The sequence below is a fragment of the Emydura macquarii genome, unplaced genomic scaffold, assembly GCF_026122565.2.
Source record: "Emydura macquarii macquarii isolate MOO-44397 ecotype Brisbane River unplaced genomic scaffold, CSIRO-AGI_Emac_v2 contig_2825, whole genome shotgun sequence".
Taxonomy (NCBI): Eukaryota; Metazoa; Chordata; order Testudines; family Chelidae; genus Emydura; species Emydura macquarii.
The window spans coordinates 5,399,737-5,407,679 of record NW_027132962.1 but is presented as its reverse complement, the minus strand read 5'-3'; the positions used below and the strand labels follow the sequence as shown (position 1 = coordinate 5,407,679).

At 38.3% G+C, this 7,943-nt stretch overlaps 1 long non-coding RNA gene across 2 annotated transcripts in view; it reads left to right on the top strand.

Annotated features, from left to right (window-relative positions):
* The first annotated feature begins 227 nt into the window (after nt 1-227).
* The window catches only part of LOC137166277 (uncharacterized), a 187,485-nt gene continuing 179,769 nt past the window's right edge, over nt 228-7,943 (top strand). For both annotated transcript variants that reach the window (XR_010923620.1, XR_010923619.1), the window contains exon 1: nt 228-343. This is a non-coding gene — a long non-coding RNA (uncharacterized lncRNA). The remainder of the gene's footprint in view (nt 344-7,943) is intronic.

Sequence of the window (7,943 nt, the reverse complement as noted above, 5' to 3'; positions counted from 1 at the left end):
AGCTTAGGTGTGTCTCAGGGTTCTAGTCTCTCCTTAACAAAAACTGCCAGGAAGGCTGTAGCAGGGCAGTGCTTGTGGAAGCAGGGAGCAACAAGTCCTGGCCTAAGGAAAAGCCCTGGAGGCAGGTGTTGGGAATGATCAGCTCCAGCTAAGCAGAAGCTGATGATTAGCTCTGATTCCCAGCTGGAAGATATAAGGGAGACCCCAGCATTCTGTAAGAAAGTGGAGTGGGTAGTTAGATAGATTGAATGATTACAACAGGACAGGTAGTGCCTCTGCAGCAAAGACAACACTTTGAACCTTGATCTACTGTGAAGTAAAGGATGCTACAGTATTAGTCCAGGTCAGGACTATCACCTTTTCATAATTTGGTTTGTGTCTGTGTGGAAGAAGAATAAAAGAGCTTGGATAGAAGGCTACAGCAGAATTGGGTATAGCTCACTGTTTTGTCCTCCAGCTAGTAGATTGCTCCACCAGGCTGCGTAGACCAAATTCTCTGCTCTTCCCTTCCCGCCAGCTTTCCCATTGTAGGGGACTATACCCCTGCAGATTTCTAGTTGTGCCCCATGCAGCAATGAGATGTTTCCCCTTTCTTATCTGTTTTATTTTCACCCAAAGAATTTCTATGTAGGGAGACTCTGTAAAATGTGTATCACTACACCAAATGATAAAACTGACCTTTTTAGAAAAATAAGACTATTTCCTAGATTTCAGTGTTATCTGACTGCTTCTGAAGTCTGGAGCTGTGATCAATTATTTTTTCTGTTTACATTAAAGGTACTCCAACATTTTATACTTCTATAAAAGTCAAAAGCTATTTTAAAACATCTGTAACTTAATAGTTGGACCAATTGCCTTTAAATTGTGCAAAGAACTTCTGAGTATTCTCTGAAAGCAATCACAAATATAATTTTCCTGTGTGAAATAAAAAGGGAGTGAACATAGTGGTTTATGCCAGAACCCTGCTTGTAACCTTAACTATGCTACTGAGCAGCTCTGTATTCAGAGTACTTTTTAATAACTTGTAACTCAAAAATAGCTCAACAGATTTAACTTCATAATTTGCAGGAAAATAAACACATTTTGGGTGCCATTCTGCAACAAATCCATTACTACTGTGCATGTGGCAATCTACACAAGCCTTCATAGCTAGGATTAGTGATTGCTAATCCCCCTTTTTGCTTTCCCCCACTTCTGCTGGCCTCCCTTTCTCTATTACATCAAGCATAAACTACTTGTCTTCACATTCAAAGCCCTTTATGGCCTATCTCTGCCCAACCTCTCATGTCTTATATGGTATGAGACATTATCTCCCACTTACTCTTTGCCAACAACGTCAGCCTACGTTGCCTGATTGTCATGTTTTCCAGCAAGCACTTTTATCCATTCTCTCATGCTGTCTTTTGTGCATGAAGATAGTGCCCCACAAAAAGGCATTAGTCTTCTTTCCAATCCCTCCTTAAAACTTTCTTCTGCTTAGGCGACTAGAAACAACTTGATAATGGTCAGCTGATGTGTTGTGATCCCTGTTCACACATTGAATACAATTATTTCACTGTTACTGTGTTCCCCTCTGTTTTATTAACTCTTTTACCTTAGACTGATAAAAGTACCTCTTGTTTGTTTTTTTTTCCCTCTAGTTTTTCCCTTGTTTATAGTTGAAGAGATGACATTCTCATGCATGTATATATAGTGATAGTTCTTCCTTCAACATTTGTGTAGGAGTTGACTACTTAGTCCTGGAGGGCCCTAAATGGCTTCTGCAAAGCTCTGAGTGGCCTGAACTCCCATTGCAAACACTGATTCTTAATACCAGAATGTTCCTCATTTTAAAACTTAAATTTTAATGTTGGGATCTACAAAGGACATTGGATCATTCAGACTCAGAATTACTTTTCTGGTAAAATATGCTAGTAGAGTGGAAGAATCCTTTCTGTTAACAGGTTACCTAATAATGTGAGACAGAGTTGCAGTAACTCATTATGGAGGATGTTGCAGCAACTGAGCTGCACTGACTAACCTCCTAAAGCAGACCTGCTGTTGACTCAGCCCTCAGGTATGCTACAGCAATTTTACCCCTGATCAAGGCCCAGGTCAGTTGACTACTCCCTGCCTCGGCCCAGGTGTTTCACTGACCCTACCAGAGCTTCAGGTTAGTCTATGCAATAGCACTACTCAGTCAGGAATCCTCCTGCTGCCTCAGTATTTGACTTCCTAGGCATCTAGTCTTCTCTTGAACTAGTTTCTGTTCCTACCCGCACCCTTGCTGAGTGTTGTTCCAGCTCACTTCATCTTTGTGCATGATCTACCCTGGTTGTGCTCCAGTCCTATTCCTGACCTGCTCCAGCTCTGCACCCATCTCCTCGTCCCCAGACTCTTGGCTGTCTCCAACCTGGCTTGACTTTCAGCCAGTTTTCTGACTCCAGCTATGATTGTCATGCGGCTTGTCCTTGGTTTTGACCCATGGCCAATCCACGGTCCTCTGTTTCAGTGCTGCCCCCAGCATAGCCCTGACCCTACATCTGGCTTTGACTACCACTCCAATTGCCAGGCCTGACCACCTATAATCCAGGACCTGACAAATAAGGCCTCTTGTCTCTCATCCTTAAACATCAAAGAAGTATTTTTAACAGAAGGTCAGGTAGATAATAAAATTGACCCCTGGTACTACTTTAAAGATTGATTCTCAGACTGAGGAATGTTGTTTTATATAATTGTCTTTGACTCCCTTGTTGACCATCAAAAACTGTTTGTTTTTAAATTTGACTTATTTTTCTCTTCTCCGATCTTCTTCCCCAGTTTAATTGTGTAGGGTAGTCTCAAATCGAACTCTATAAGTGTAAATTAAAACATAATTCATACTATTTTCCTGAATTTATGTCCCAGATTATGCAGAACAGAGAACCAGGACTGATTTATTCTAAGTGTAAAGGTGGTATCCTTACCTTTAGTTTGCCATCAACACTTTGCAAGTTATAGACCAATTTTACATTGCTCATCTTCAGTTTCCTACTATTAAGAAAAGCATACTCTGAATCGGAAACAATCTTTGAAGTGACTGTTTGCCATTTTTCATTAGGCAGAGGACATCAGTTAGATGTGATACAGCATTTATGTCAAGTTGGCACGTCGCTCAGGTTTATGCCTTCATGGCAACAGAAAGTGACAACTTATGTCTATCCACTAGAATGCAATCATGTAATTTCTCAGTAACACATGTCAGCACAGTATAAATTAGCTTTGCTTTTCCTATCTGAAAATCCTTTCACATTTTCTGTGGTGCAGAAACTCTCTGTCTGTGGTGGGGATGGGGAGTATTAGGTATGTGAGGGGGGATGGTTTATGAGACTCATGCCATTTGTCAGCCTCATTTTCTATGTAACAAGCAACCAGATGAAATGATAAAATGATGCTTCATGGCAAAGTTCAATGTAATAAAAAGTTATGTTCATCTGGGAATGTAGCCATCAATTCATGTAGTGGTCTTTTAGTAGGGAAAAATCATAATGAGCTGGCTAGCATCTGAGATCTGGTATTCAAATTACATGCACACTTTGTATTTCTAATTTGCATCATTTAACCAAATCAGAAGGATACAACTGTATAATAATGAAGCACAAAAGGTCCAATTATCTTTCTACAGATAGATGTGTATGAGTGATGGCACATGGAAATCCCCCCTTTTCTTACTTGTATAGCTTCTTAGGTACGTATTTAGGCATGTGTGCATGCATAACAGGAGTAATAAATGGACTTGCATCTAAATGTGTGCACCCAAATTGGGCATACATTTACTCAAATATGGCAGTGACCCTTCTCAAATTGCAATGCATCCTGCTCTTTGCTTGTTGGTTAATGGAGGCACTGGAACAACTCCAGAGATGGGCACAGAAAGAAGGTTGGACAGAATTGAGAAGGGAGAGGCAGCAAAATATCATTCTGGAATTTTTTTCCTTAATTGTTATGAGCCACTGCCAAACAGACTACTAAATCCCTAGCCTTTTCCCTCCTCGGGACACCAGTAATCCTTAAATGTTTAATCCTAGATTAATTCTTGAGCTTGTCAGTTTTACTGGAGAGTCTCATATTGTCCTTGATTAGCATTGTAATTATGTTACCATGCGCCAAAACCGTATTTTCCACCTCATTGACATTTTGCAACTGAGCATTCATGTACCTTGAAGATCTTTTGAATATTTCCTTAATTGCATCCACTGACTCCTGTAGGCCATCTACTTGTGTGTTTGGTCTAAATGTCTAGAAATGGAACTTTTTCCCTTTCATCAAACTTCATCAAAGGTTTCATCTTTAAATAATGTTCTCATCTTTCAGGCCTCAATCCAAAATGAAGTCATTGGCACAAGTCCATTGGAATAGAGTCCAGTTCACTATTTCTTAGCTGTGTTGGGTAAAAATATGACGGAATACACCCAGAGAGTTAATCTGTGTAAAAAGGTTACACTTTTATGCTAAATATGAGCTTAAGGAAGGGGGTGTGTCTGACTTTTCTTTGGTGCTGGTGCACCTCTCATCCCAAAATACACACACACTGTTTCTGAGATTAAGAATAATATTTTGGTTTAATTCTAAACTATTATGAGCAAGTTAGCATATATTTTTGTGTTTCTTTGGAACATTCCGAATAGTGATTTCTCATGTTCATTAAATTGTTTGCTATGGACAATCTGTCCAGAAATTCTAGCAAATGACTCTGGGTCTGATTTTTTTCCCCCCAGAAGTACTGAGCAAGCAAAACTGCAGTTGAAAATTAGTGGGAATTGTGGAAGTGCAGCACCACTGAAAATCAGGCAAGAAGTCATTATCTAGAAGAGTCAGACAAACTGTTCATAGCACACAATTTAAATGATAAATTTCACCCTTTTTCTGTTCATGAATTGTTCACAAATGGGCTCTGTTATAACTTTATTTGAAATGACTTGATGAAGTTTTAATGGAAACCAATTTCAACCTGTGGATTGCTCGTTAACTATGTTCATGCATATTTGTTCTTATAGCTGTGTGATTGGAGGCATTAGAAACAGGGTATTGTTTCTCTTCCCTGCACGGATGAGTATAACACTAATGAAAGTTAGAGGGTGTCATCAAGGGTAAAATTTTCAAAAGTGTGTAAGTCTCCTTTTCAAAAGAGATTTAGGCTCCTAAATCACTTTTGAAACTGGGACTTGTGCTCCTAAGTTACTTAAGTGCTTTTGAAAATTTTCTCTCATGTCACTGGACCTTTAATTCACTAAGGAAGAAGATAACAGTTTCAGACGTTAAGAGGAAATGTGCCAACAGAACTTGGACGTTTTTTGACCACATACAAACTTTTTATTGTCTGGGTCATTGAGTCAGTCTTTGCTACTCCATGTTAAGTGACATAAGCTCAACTATGAGGATGTTCACAGTCACACCCAGCAACCACTTCCATCTGCATTGGTTCAGTTTTTGCAGCTTTCTTGGTAGGGACATATTAGGACAGAAGACCAAAGAATTATAAGCATGTTTTCCAAGGAATGCTGCTACGCTGCTGGCAAAACATTCTTACCACAAGCTTCAGTGGCATGATAAGATTGCCAATAATGGACATAAATTGAATATCCAGCCAGACGATCTTAATGACTAGCTAGAGACTGACCTAGATGGCATTTGATCTTTTGGAATTTGCTGTGATAATGATGCCTAAAATATCATTTTTAAATTCTCCCCCCACAAAAACAAAACAAAACATTGGATTCATTTTAATAGTATCGGCTTGGGTCACATTTAAAATTGACTTATTTCCTTATGTTTCATACAAATAAGTTTCATGTTGTGTTTGAGTGCAAGTCCAAACCATGTGCTTTTTCTTGCTTATTTAGTTGACTGTGCTAGATCACTAGTCAGAGGGCTTTTGTTTTGTTTTTGTATTTTCCCCCTAGCTCCAAAGGATATGGTCATATACACTGTCTTTAAGTGTGTTCGTACCAGGATTCTGACATGGGGTTTATGAGTATAGCCTTTGTGTTGCTATGTTGTCAAACATCCTGTTTGCCCCCATCCAATGTGCAGCAATATGCAAAATTGGTAATTATATTAAGCTTAAAGTTTCTGAGCCAAACTATTTCTCTAGTATATGTGTACGTAGGTATAAAATCCTTTTACCATGCTGTAAGCATCTGACAAATGTGATTTGCACTTAATTTCCTGTTACCATATCTCAAGAGGACTTTGTTCTATTTATCTAAAACGTCCATGGAGCTTTCTAGTTCATTAGTATTTATTAACGAAGCGGTAAGTACTAGTGCACTAATTTTAACAGGGAAATATTTAGACAAGATTACTAAAGTATTCTGAGGCATCACTACCCATATTGTGCTTGAATGGGGGAACCACGTGATGAAAATTAATCTGCAAAATTAATTTCACAAGGTTCAGTTCTGGAAATTAGTATATTTAAGAAATTAAAAGCTGAATCTAAAACAAACATCAAGGAGGCTTATCACCAGTCATGAAAACACATGAGAAGCCTTGAAAGCAGTGGCGTGGGGAAAATTGGCATATGAGGCTTTTGAAGGGCATCCTGAATGTCAGCTTTGAGCAATGTTGACAAATTTGTTCATTCAGTCCTTTTCTGCCATAACGCAAATGTATTTAGAAAGAGCCTTAGGGGAATATATTTGGTGGAAACAGACTAAAATAGTGAAAACAAGTTTGAATTTTTATTAGCTAACATTACTTGGGAGTTAAGTATGTAACACTGCTATTAGTGATGTATTATCAGCAAAGGATGTCTATTTATAAACTGTAAATTCAAGAATTTGAATTTCACAAACATCTGATTCCTTAAATGTTTTGAAAAATTCATATGGGATGCCAGCTTCCCTATCTAAGAAAAGTTTTAGATTTTTCAAAAGTTCACCCACACACCTTGCTGTGGTATTCTCTGAAATTCAAATATTAATCTGGTGTTTTAGAAAGGTAAACTGGTAAATAATAATGCATACAGGGATAGCTAGCAGTTTCTTGCTAGAAATAACATCACCTCTCAGAATATGAAAATAATCCCAACAAACCACACCCATTATTCAGTTTTGTCTTCAAATTAAACTGTCACAAATAGATGCTTAGTTATTTCATTTCCTAACTTCTGTATTAACACATGAATTTTATTATAATTACAGTTTATATAATTTTATTGCCTAAAGGTCTCTATGTGATTGGGTCCCTATTACACTAGTCACTGTTCAAAGAGGGAGAGACAATGCCTGTCAGGAAGAGTTTACTGTCTAAATAGACACAACAAGGGGGAGGAGAGAACACAGACATTTAGAAATTAAATAACTTCTCCTAGGGTCAGACAGTAGATTAGAGGCGGAGCAAAGAAAAGAATCCAGATCTCCTGAGTCCCCAGTCTAGTACCCTATCCACTAGATCACATTGTCTTTTCTTGCAGTTCTTTAAACACTTTTATTCTTTTGCTAAATATAAGATATTATAGATATACTGGCCAAATTTTGAACACAGCAACCAAACACTAGGCTCAAAATCATATTTAAGTACCTAAGTAAATGGCTTGAATTTTAAGGAAGTACTTTCTACAGAAGTACATCTTGATGATTTCCCTTGTCTATCTAAGTGAAATATCCTTGCCTAAGCAGATTTCTTGCATTTATTCAGTTCCCAGAGACTTCAACACCCTGGGTTGAAGGACCCATATTTCTCAACCTGCAAGAGCTCTAGCCCCTTGTATATGTCCAATGATGGATTCTAAGATGACTTCTTCTTTTTCCTTTATCTCCCTAAACTCACTATTTGTTCCCAGACTCAAGATAACCTCAGACTGCTCTTCTCTTCCTCTGGACTTCTCAGTCCCACTGCTGGTTCACATGTAAATGGGGTTTCCATTGTTTTTGGTCATACCTTGCTGAATTTCACTGGAGACAGGAAAATTCTATAGCTGC